Source organism: Biomphalaria glabrata, chromosome 13, assembly GCF_947242115.1.
Source record: "Biomphalaria glabrata chromosome 13, xgBioGlab47.1, whole genome shotgun sequence".
Taxonomy (NCBI): Eukaryota; Metazoa; Mollusca; class Gastropoda; family Planorbidae; genus Biomphalaria; species Biomphalaria glabrata.
The window spans coordinates 28,823,627-28,836,001 of NC_074723.1; the positions used below are offsets into that span (position 1 = coordinate 28,823,627).

The following is a 12,375-nucleotide window of genomic DNA, read 5'->3' on the forward strand; positions in this document are numbered from 1 at the left end:
CATTTTCTATTATTTTGCTTTAGATGCTACGTTTAAAAAAACAACCTGAATTGATTTGATCTAGTCTTTAATTATTTCTGGAATCGCATAAAAAAAAATACATTCAAGCAAAAGCGTGGAAAATAAGGCAATTCTGGTGAAATATCGCTCACATAATTGCTCGCAGAGGTCACGAGCAGTACAGATAATTAAACTAACTACCAAAATTAAACTAGCTAGAGAAAGAGAGAGAGAAAAGAAAAAGTTAACTAGGAGAGATCAGAACTCTATAAAATGGTTGGCCAAATGAGTTCAACTGCTTCAGCTGTACCAAATAGTTGAATCAACTGTTGTAAACCCAACTGCACGACAGTAAGTTGTTTTTTTTTTAACTTAAGCTTAGTATATATCTAGAATTTATTAGATTTACACGTTGTTGTTGTTTTTTTAATCACTTTCAATACACGTTGTACTACTTAATTAGGCCTATAGTAGATTTAAACTCATAAGATGAAAAAAAAAAGAACATTTTTAACTTCAATAAAAATTATTTTCCACAAATCTTAAGAACAAATGATACACTTTGATGTTGATCGAAGCACACAAAAAACAAGAATGATACTAGGCCTAATAATAATAATAATAATAGAGATAGAGACAACTGACATCGCAGACACCTACGAGGTCCTAAACATCCCTGAAAAGATTGTCGTAGCCCGTTAGAGAGCGGTATGTCTAATTTTATAGAACTGACACATCAGCGGAAAATCCCTCAGTTGACATTGTTAAAGGGACTACCGTGAGATCATTTTCCTACAAACGAATTTAGACTCTGCCAGTGCCAGACAATGACAATTAGTTCATTTCTATAATACGGGGGTAATAATATTGAATAATAATAATAATGACTAGCACACGATGACAAGGTTTAAGATATTAATATTTAGCACCTCAAGGAGAGAAAAGCATCATTAATTTTGTGCTGTTTATCCGTCTGTCTGTCACATTTGGATCTCAAACATCAAGAAAGAAATAAAAGCGCTATTGCTTGTATTGCGCTCGAAATTGTTACAACGGCTACTTCTGGTCTTCTGAAAGCGAACTCCTTTGTTTTTTAATTAAATATGCAAACTCTTTTTTTTAAATAAGAAACACCATTTTTTTAAATTAATCTTGTACAGTTATGTTATTATATAGTAGGCCTAATCAAAAGGATATTATAGCTTTGTATGAACATATTATTTTCTTTAAAAAGCGTGGTCGAGAGGCCAAGTGCGCTTGAACTTGGCCTGGCTTGGCTACCTAGAAGGGAGCTCGAGGTTCGACACCCGACTCGGGCAGAGTTGTGTTTACTGAGCGCCTATAGGCAGCACGGAAAACCAACTCCTAGATACCTCCTCCACCCCCATCCCCCCACTGGTATAAATGAGATTGGACCAAAAGCGCTATAAGCATGAAAGTAGCGCTATATAAAACCTATAATAATAAAAATAAATTTGTGTTCGTTGTTGCAACAGCCTGTCTTCCGAAAGCCTGCAATTAATATAAGAAATGATTATGAACAACATAAAGGCTACTTAATAAAATATAAACTTTTATAAAACAAGATTCAATAGGCAGTTCTTTTTAATCAGCATCACGTATGTACACTAGTCGTGAGCTGGTATGTAATAAGTACGACTGACACGCTGGGACTGCCAATTACAATTGTTATGTATTTTCCTCTTAAGAAGTTGTTGATCTCCCATCGTGGAAAAAAGGACTTCAGATATGCTGAGAACTGAGAACCAATCAAATTAAGTTCCCGAGATGGTCTAAGTCACGAAAAAAAAAATTATAAGATCAAACTACACTCGGTATCTTGGCGTGCAGCAAATTGACTGACGGGCCTGAACTTTGCGGACGATATACCATTACTCAGGATTATAGGTACTTGTAATTAAATGTACACCATAGATGACAATACTCGGGATTATATTTTACTGGTAATTAAATGTACACACTAGATGACGGAGAGCCTCAAAAGAGACGCCTTCGAGATCGACCTGCGGAAAAATCTTGATCAAACCAAAGTTATGCAATATTGGCTACAGGTCAACTAGTTTAACAACATTGGACATACATAGGTTGAAAAAGTTGATAAGTTCACTTATCTAAAGCGATGGTGATGCATATCACGATGTTGCAAGTTGGATAGGGGAAGCAGGAGCAGTCTTCCAAAAACTAGGGTCTGGGTCTGGACAAACAAATCCATCAGCCTGAGTGTTGTTAGCGGCTGTTGACTTATAGCACCAAACTGCTGATAGACAATTTAAATAGACCTCTGTAAGCGTATTATATCTTAACTTGTTAACAATACTTAATATAACTTTTATTACAATATAGACTAATTCATTTTGAGATGAAAAAATAAATGTCGTAGACTTAAGTAAAAATAATGGTAAATATTGAAAAAAATCTAACTACAAAAACACGTCTTTTCACTCTGGCATTCTGGAGTCGTCTTCCTACCCAAGACAGCTTACGACAGTGCCGCTTATTCACACTGCATAGCAACAACCAATCGCTAAATTCTTCCCAACGTCACCATAGAAACATACATAACTAACAGGAAATGGCTTTGTTTCATCTAGATTTATTTGCGTGAATATATCGTTCTGTGAATTAATAGCCCATTGTAAAGAAAATCCGAGAAATGATTTTGCATTATTTCTAAACTTTGAAAACTAAAGATCATTACTTTTCTAAGACAGATAAGATTGATTGGGTCGACTTCTCTTAGAGCTTGAAAAAGAGTTACGTACATATATATATATATGGTTATGGACGAAGTGTGAACTGAATGTTTTATATTAGTTGTTACAGGAGGGTATTACTGGTTAATTGGCAGTGGCGTAACTAAGGGGGGGGGGGGAGGGGGGGGGAGAAATTTTAAATCCCCCCGGGCCCCCACCTAGGGGGGGCCCCCAAATGGGTGTCCGAAATTTATTTGTAAATACATAAATTAATATATTTGATTGACAAATAGTGTCAACGGGTGTCTTTTTTTTTCAACATTTATGGATTAAAAATTTATCACAAAGACTAAACCTAGATCTAGGTCTATCAGTACGTTGACTTTGTTGACATTTTACAAATATATTTTCCCACAGAGATCAAAGTTTGTTCTAGAGTTAGTTTTACATTTTAAACTTTGTTGCCACGAATAAAACTGCATGACATTCTGCGAATTCTAGGTATCTTGTTACCTTTACTAATAATAGATCTAAATGGCGAGTATTTTATGGCTACACTAATTAACATTGAAGCAAAATTTACAGAATCGAGTATAACAGATCTAAAAGTTATTCTTAATAATGCAAGAATAGTCCATTATTCGGGTTTGGCGTCTATAATTTCAGAATTAAACTTCACACTCGAGTTATTACCCATCTTTTCATTTTTCCTCAATCCAATGGAAACTCTCTTTTTATTTCCATCTAATCCTTTTGCTTTCGCACAAAACATAAACAACAAACAATGATGTAATATCATATAATATTAGCACATCCTTCCTTTTGAAGTTACTATCACACCCTTCCTTTTAAAGTTCTTAAGAGTGATATCTACTAGCAGGGCCGGCCCTAGCATTTGCGGGGCCCTATGCGAAACGGATCGCGCGGGGCCTAGTCTGGGTAGGGATGAGCATAATGTCAATATTATTTTTTCTTGAATTAAAAAATAGGCCTTCTTTCGTCTTTGCAATACATTTTTATCAAATGAAATGCCCCTTTTTATTTATAGGGACCCCAAAATGTCGATTTCGTCTATTCTTCAGGAGATTTGAATAAATTCAAAAAAAGTTTAGGACTTTATCGTATATTTTGCCTTTTCATGAGATTTCCTGGAGGCCCTGGGAAATCAGGAGGTCACGAAAACCCTGTTATTTTATATACGTTATAATGGTGTAATTTAATAATGTACACTTAGAATTAGCGCGTGTCCTATGAAAGCGCGGGGCCCACTGCAACCGCATAGGCTGCAGTGGAGTAAGGCCGCCTTGTCTACTAGGAACTTTAACAATTCGTCCACTTCTGGTTGTCTTGACTGGCACAACAAGTTCTCTAGACGTTGGTCTATAACTGCCTGTTTCGTTTGTTCCAACAGTTTGCAGTTCATTGTTTCCATCGGTATCATAGTACCCAGAGATGTCTTCATCGAAACTCTTATTTAAAAAGCGTTGATTTCTTCTGTATGTTTTTCCATCGTTTGTCTTTATGATGTAAGATCTGGGTGCTGAATGTTTTTATGACAACTGCTTTCTGCCATGTTTGACCTAGACGAACTCTCCGACATAATAATCTTTAGGTAGTCTTGCTTTTGCATTGTATTTCACTTTGCTTTTCATCTGTCGTTCGTTGAGTAATGTCTCTGCATTTTCAGCTACCGATGGTTTCAATAGTTTGAGATCAGTTGGAATGATTCCCTGAGTCTTCTTCTCGTCATCAGTTGTGATGGTGAATACGGCAGTCCACTTATCGGAGTATTTCTATACTCGAGCATAACGAGATATGGATCTTTCCCACTTTTGTATGCTCTGAATCCTTTTGCTTTCGAACAAAACATAAACAACCAACAATGACGTAATACCATATAATATTAGGACAGAATCTTCTTCATGCAGTGGAAAATTAAGATTTTTTTGCCTATCTTGAATTCTGGTCAAAGCTCTTGCTCCCAATTTATATTGTTCAGAAGAAACTACAAAAGTCTGGACTGCATATACGGGAAGCTGCTAAAGAAATTAGTACCCTTTCATGCTTTCTGCAAAATGATGAGAAACTGACAAAAACCCAATCCATCAAAAAAAGCAAACGAAGGTAGTGAATACTATGTATTCCCTGTAATCCCTGTGGGAAGCGTGGTCGAAAGGCTAAGTGCGCTTGAACTTGGCTTGTCTTGGCTACCTAGAAGGGGGCTCGAGGTTCGACACCCGACTCGGCAGAGTTGCTTTTACTGAGCGCCTAAAGGCAGCACGGAAAACCAACTCCTAGATACCCCCCCCCCCCACTGGTCCACAAATGAGATTGAACCAAAGCGCTCTGAGCATGCTATAAGCATGAAAGTAACGCTATATAATATAAAAGCTATAATAATAATAATCAAAACAACCAGAAGAAAGAAAAGACTTGATGGGAAGTTGAGTTCTAATGTAGGACTGTCAATAGAACTGCAATTCAAACGTGTTGCGACAGAAGTGCTGGACAGATTTCATATGGAGATGAAGGGCAGATTTTAAAGGCTGGAAAGAAAATGGATACCTTTGGGTTTCTTCTTGAACCAAGACACCTGTTAGATGAAGACCTGCTTATGACAAACTGTGCTACCTTTCCTGTTTGTATGATGAAATAAATGGAAAATCGCTTTTTCAATGATGTCATTGATGCACGAGCACTTTTCATCAACAAACCAGTAATACAATCACCAATAGACATATTGAGGAAACAGGCTTCATATGGTAATTACGTGTGCTCAAACTTTGCAACCTCCTCCGAATACTGCTAACTCAGGCCACTTCCATTACGTCATGTGAGAGATCATTCTCAAAGCTCAAGTTCATCAAAAGCTATCTCAGGAGCACAATGACACAAGAAAGGCTTATCATGGCTTTAATGTTAGTGAAGTCACAAATACTAGAAAGTATCGATGTAGTTGATGTTATAGATGTCTTTGCTGCACAGAATGCACGACGTGAAGCGATATCAATTGAGATTTGTCACGTGTGCATTATTTAACTAATAAACAAAGGTATTATTCATTAAAAGAGTCTTGATTACTTTTTATTAAGTTTACTGATATACTGAACCAATTTGATTTGGGGCTTATATATTTTTGCGTACATTATTACATGTCATATGTCGAATGTCAAAATGCAAGGGGCCCCCAAAGAGGTCAATCCCCCCGGGCCCCCAAATCCCTAGTTACGCCCCTGTTAATTGGTTTAGGAGAGAAGAATAGAACAGGTTTGTTTTGTGGTCACTGAGATGTATTATAATTAAGTTCTTGTTTCTCTGGATAGCTGCTGTTCTTCTAGAGTGTATTTAATAGTAACGATAGCAGTTGATTTAGGGTCGAAGTCATAGAGTTGTTAAGTACACCTTTGAGCCAAAGAAAGACTCTGACAACGACCAAATGTCGAATGTTTGATAACACCAGGTAAGTTTTGATGGAAAAGAGAAGCACAACTGGAGAAGATGCGGCCATAAAGCTTGCGAGTGGCATATGAAGTAATCCATTAACAACTAATAGCTTTGATTCTATGGAACGTTGGACTCCTTATATAGTCCTAAGAAATGACAATGCCTAACAAACTGGACAGTATTAACTCCCCCGCAAAGAACAATCTACAATTTTCCAACTGAGAACAGGACACACACCTCTATCAAATTACCATCTGAACAAAATAAACTCCACACAACTCCCCCTTTACAGACACTGCGCCCACGCTTATGAAACCTTAAACCATATCCTCTTTGAATGCCCCTCCCTAATCCACCTTAGGCAGACCCTACTTCCACTACAGCCCAACCTAACCAACACCCTGTACGGCAGTGCTGAACAACTGAAGAATTTTTTTCTTGGCACAGTCTGCAAAAGAGCTCACAACTCAGCAGCAATAAAGCTGGCTAGAAAAAGAAGAAGAATATAGTCCTAAGCAGTTTATTTATAGTTAACTAAGTTACGAGGATGTTTCATCATTGTGAATGCACTGATGACAAATTGTTGCCAGCTTGTAATCGATTTATTCATATTTACTTTAAAAATATGATTTGTTTAGATCTAGATATCACTTTTCAGAAGTTTTCACTTGTCCTGAGTGCTGAGGTTTGTTGGACATCTTCCATTCATTCTTCTCTATCATCATTTTTTATGAGTTTTTTTTTTAATTGTTGAAAATCTTTTCCTTACAAAGATGCCTTTCTTCCTGACATTAACAATCATCTTTACACTGGCATCGTCTGCGGTAATAGCCTGTCCCACAAGTAACGAGATAGAAGCCATGTACTGCCAGGCGGATGTCGTCTTTAGAGGACAGCCCACTTCCGGTTCATCCAGTCTCTCTTTCGATGAAAATGGAAATAATGTAAGCATAATAGAAATTGAATTACTGTAGTATAACTAGTTGCCTTGAAAATAACGCAATATAAATTAGGTTTAGGCAGGCCTCGAGTTGAGAACGATGTTATTTGGTGCCTTTAAGAGAACGAAAAAAAAAGCGATCGTACTGAAATCGCTTTGAAACATAAACATATACAAAAGATACACATCAAAATGTTTAAACAAGAAAACACAAAGGAATTTTCGACTACTGACGGAAACTTTTACTAAAATGTATGTTTGTAAAATGTTTTAAATATTTCGGACGTTCCTTCAGATTTGAAGATACTCTACATCCTAGTCCAAACCTCCCTCAGACGGGGTATGGCTGCAGGCAAGGTATGAACCCGGGACCATCGAACGACTGAACGACAGTCCAGCGCGCATGCCGCACGACCGGGCAACCATCATAAATGGTAGACCAATCTGATTCTAAAAATCAGTGTTAACAAAGAGGAGATTACTGCGATTAATTTTGGTGTAAATACCACATGAGTTCACTTTCACCTTAACGTTCCACTTAAGTTACATATATAGTTCGTCCATCGTGGTTCGATGATGACCACTTTGTCACCCAGGGGGCTGAGGGCTTTGCACTGGAGTTTTATGCCTCCTCATGTGGCTGGTGAGACCTATGTGGGCCCGGAATGTTCGGCTGCACACTGGGCAGGTTATTCCAGCTGGAGCTAGTATCGTGGGCTTTGCTTTTCTTCTCTGGCGTTTTTCTTCTGCCAGCGTGGTTCTCTTTTCCTCAGCAACCTGTGCGCCAGTTTTCACAGCGCGACGCCATGATGCTCTGTTGACTGACTCTTGGAACTCTAGGCCTATGGAAGCTTGCCTCCATCTGTTTGTCTGAACAAAAGCCTGTTGGGGAAAGATCCAAGCAGATGCAAATGTTTACATCCCTATTACCGATGGAATGTATCCCGACTCCCAAGACACTTGGGTTAGAAGCCGAGCACATCAGGAAACTCCCTCTTTCTCTGTACACATCAGCCGTGCAGGTGTGCGACATAAAGTCGGCGTTATGAATAGGAACGGTGTTTGGATAGTGACATGTTCTTAGGGCTTTCTTCCATCCCCGCTGTCTGTTAATTTTGAACTTCCGGATCATAGGACCTCCCTGAGCTCATTGAATTTTAATGGGTAGCTGACATATGTTGGGGAAATAAAGCAGGTTGGTCGTTGTGCTCAGGGCCGGCCTTACAAATTGCGGGGCCCAATTTAATGGATGCTTGCGAAGTCCCCTCTTCAATTTTTTTTTAATAGGAAATAACTCAAACGCATTAGGCGCCCGTGGTTTATGTCAATCGTACAATAATGCTATACTAAACATGTTAATCCTTTAAGCCCTTTCCTTTATCTTGAACAATCTGTGACAAGAGCCATGACTGATAGTGATAAGCTTAATGTAAATTGCGGGGCCACTGCCAGTCCGGGGGGGGGGGGGGGGAATTGGAGAAATCAACCTAAGTTAGGCGGTCCTGGTTGTGATGGTCACATGACACCATTGTTTACCTTCCGACATAGAAACTGATCAGCTTTAAATCATGTTCCCATAGATCGAAAGGTCTGAAAGAGAGGTCCTCTTTCCTTTTTTTTTTTTTTTTTTGATTGGGGTGGGGGTTACCATGTAGTATTGATTTTATACTTTATATTAAGATTAATTTTATTTGGTCATAAATGGATTTTATGTTACTAGGACGATTGATAATTTTTAATACCCGGTATCAACAACGAACATTATAACAAGCAAATAAAAATATACTTTTGAAAACGTGTTTACCAATATACATTTGGTTACTTTAGGTTAGTAATGGAAGACTAACATTCAATGTGGAACAATTCTATAAGAACAATGGACAGTCCAGCGAAGTGGATGTTGTTAGAAGCTATTCAGATGCAGATCCCTGCGAGCCAAGCTTCCTCCCAGAAAGCACCGGCTCTTATTTGGTCTTCGCCTCGGGAACAACTTTCCTTAGAGTTCCTCCCTGTGGTTACGTTTTAGGAGAGGAATGCATCCCAGACAATCTGGAAAACACATCATGTTGAGATGGGCCATGCTGAACTTATATAATGGTAAATCTTAAATCAATGAAAATATTTATCACATTTTCTATTTACCAAGTAGAAGAAAATCACACATATTTACAAAGCTTATATCAACTCACTCAGTCTGTCTGGTAAAAAGTTTTTAATTGTTATTTCTCCCACACCCATTCTCGGATCAAGTTGAAACTTTGCACAATTATTATTTGGTGTAGACAATGCATGAATAAAAAAAAGCCAATAAGTCAATTAATTACTGGTAGTTATTTTATTTGATACCAACAAGGGAAATTTAATCCTCTGTATTCACAGATATCACTAAATATTTAGATAATTGTAGGCCTACATGTCATTTCTTCCACACCCATTCCTGGATCAAGTTGAAACTTAAAACAATTATTTATTGTACTTAAAAAACATGAATCAATTTTAAAAATTAACCAAATATTCAATTAAATAATGGTGACTAATTTTAAAAAAAATAAAATAAGGGAAATAACATCTACATTAAAGAGAGATAGTTGTGTGGAGTTCTTCCCCTTAGATAACCTTTTTTTTTTTTGGAAGAATGTTTCAAATACTATATCTATAGCTTTCTTCAGTAGCAAAGTGAATATTGATCATCTCATAAATAGAAATGAAAGTCTGCGTATTAGCTATGGTGGGGACGATGTCATCCACACAACAGTTCCCCCACTCTACACACAGATGATTTATCCAAGGAATGACATATGCCAGTACAGTTTGGGATCAGCAGCGTCTCAGGCTCTGCCAGGGTGTAGCACAGGGTACTGCAAGCTGCCTACGGTTACTGGTTTCTGATTTTTCTTAGGGTTGACTCTCGAAAAGTATTTCCCATGCTTTGGTACATCTGTAAGGCAGCAGAGGTTTTAACTCCGTTATCCTTCTCCTAGGTGGGTAGCAAGTCAAGGTTAACGAGCCCTTACTGTCCGAAGCTTACTGGCTTACACATCAGTTGCTCCAATTTGCCCCTTCCCGTTCCGCTGGACTGAATACCCACTCTATACCTGAAAGCCATATCTGAAAAAAAAAAAAGCTATGTGCACAGGGTTACCAGACAACATACCCAAAGAAGGGAAAAAAAGGAAGACATAGCCCTATAAAGGAGGACAAAAAAAAGGAAGACATAGCCCTATAAAGGAGGACAAAAAAAAAGAAGACATAGCCCTATAAAGGAGGACAAAAAAAAAAAAGAAAGTAAACTTTAAAAAATGAACTTGTATTTATTTGATATAGTAAATCATATGCTGTAATGCAACTTTATATATCTTTTTTATTTATTATCTTTTTGAGGAGAAAAAACTTTTCTCAACTAACACATGGAACTCCATGCAGGACATTTTCTTCAAATTGTACTTTGTGAGACGAATGTCTTTTATTGTCAAGGCATAGATTAGTTCTCCTTTTTTCAGCAAAAAATACTCTCTTAAAGCTCATATTAAGCCTGAAAGTGCATAAGAAAGGTACTGTATGCATCACAGTAGATCTTCGAGTGTAATGTCTTTTTATGTATATATAATGTTAAGCAGCCAGCAAAAGCCTTGGAATTCCTCGATGAGTGCCATCTATTTGTCCAAATATTCAATGCACCTTTGGTATGTAGATTGAGTTTGTCACAAATGCTGTGCATTTATCATCGTCTTCATATCAGTCTTTGCATATTTTTATTTAGAAATATTCCTTTGATCTGAAAATGTACAACTTCTTTTAATTTTACTACAAGCACTAATGTTGGTCAACATCTTGAATGCAAATTTTAATCAAAAAACACAACAGCGAGGACGCTATTGTTGATTGGTTGACACTATATTTATGGGTCACTATCAGTGCATTTATCATGCCACCAGTGAACACTCATCTTGAAATTTTACATCTTTTGATCTTACTAGGGAGTGTTTGCATTGAAACCTAGATTGATTGACCCCTCAAACCTCTTCAGTTGCACTACACCAGTTTGATATCTAGGCTACAGCCTCGTATGCCATTCTGTATTTAAAATCAGTGTACTTTAAGAACCAAGATTAAATTTAGGCCTCATTTTAAGTCATTGGTTAACAAGCATGACAAGATTGACTTAGAAACACGCGTATGACGTAATCATCTTTTTTTGAAGTGACTTAGGAACACGCGCATGACGTAATCGTCTGTATTTTATAAGATAAGACTGCAGTTGTAGAACTAAGTGTGAGGGGAGGGGGGGATCACTAACTTCCGCCTACGGGGTCACCGACCTAATTTCTTGAACCAGAATGTTTTATCACACCACGGGTATCGAATATAAGGTCCGTTAATCCTATAGACTAAATAGATTTAGATTAGACATCTCATTGATCTAGTTTAATTATTGTATGCTTATTATTTTATTTTTTTTACAGATTATGTCAGCGATCAACTTCGCCTAGAAATGTCTACACCAAAGATTTATTAAAAGACATCTAAGTGCTTCATAGATTTTGTTTGCGTTTTTGTTTAATTTTATGTAGTTATAATTAATTTCCATTATTAGTTTTATTTCGAAAGAGAAACTAACAAACCACAGTAACAAACTTAAGTTGTTTTTTTTTTTTTGCTAAATTTGTAATTGCAATTGTATTATCTTACCAACCTTTAATTAAATCGTATTTATGATAGTTTTGTTTTAAAATTCTTTTTTTTTTTCAATCGCAAAATGTGTTAATCAGAATAGTTTCAAACACTCTATTTTGAGATGCCCTGTCATTATAGGAAAATATGGATGACATCTAAGTAGGTTAAGTAATGGCTTGTTCAATGGTCTATGTAACGAAAGAAGATTACTGCACACATACATAGGCTGTATTTCTTCTACTTCTTAGAATGAGATGGTTAATAGTCGCGAAAAGTAGTAAATCTAATTCAGTCAAAGACATTTATATATATTTTTTTTTTTTTTGAAGCTAATAAACCACATTTCTATATTTGTATTCCTTGAAAACCTCTTTTAAAAAAATTACGCATTTTCAAGAGTCCAACTCTACTAGAGAGCATTTATCTATTTTTTAAATAGATCTGTGATCTAAAGATTAGGTTAAAACTATGCCGCAGTGCGCAGGGAGTCACAAAAGTAGAGGAGTTAGTTTTTAACTAAATAATTCCCATTTTTTAAGTATCAACTATTCAGCTAGGAATTTTCTTTGGTTCTCACATTCACCTATCCATTAGTCATCATCT

The 12,375-nt window shown here is 36.9% G+C and overlaps 1 long non-coding RNA gene across 1 annotated transcript; it reads left to right on the plus strand.

Moving 5' to 3' along the window:
• The first annotated feature begins 220 nt into the window (after positions 1-220).
• On the plus strand, positions 221-11,816 carry LOC106056496 (uncharacterized). The gene is made up of 4 exons (XR_008774259.1): positions 221-351; positions 6,932-7,102; positions 8,926-9,195; positions 11,562-11,816. It is a non-coding gene; the product is annotated as an uncharacterized LOC106056496 (long non-coding RNA).
• The last annotated feature ends 559 nt before the right edge of the window (positions 11,817-12,375 follow it).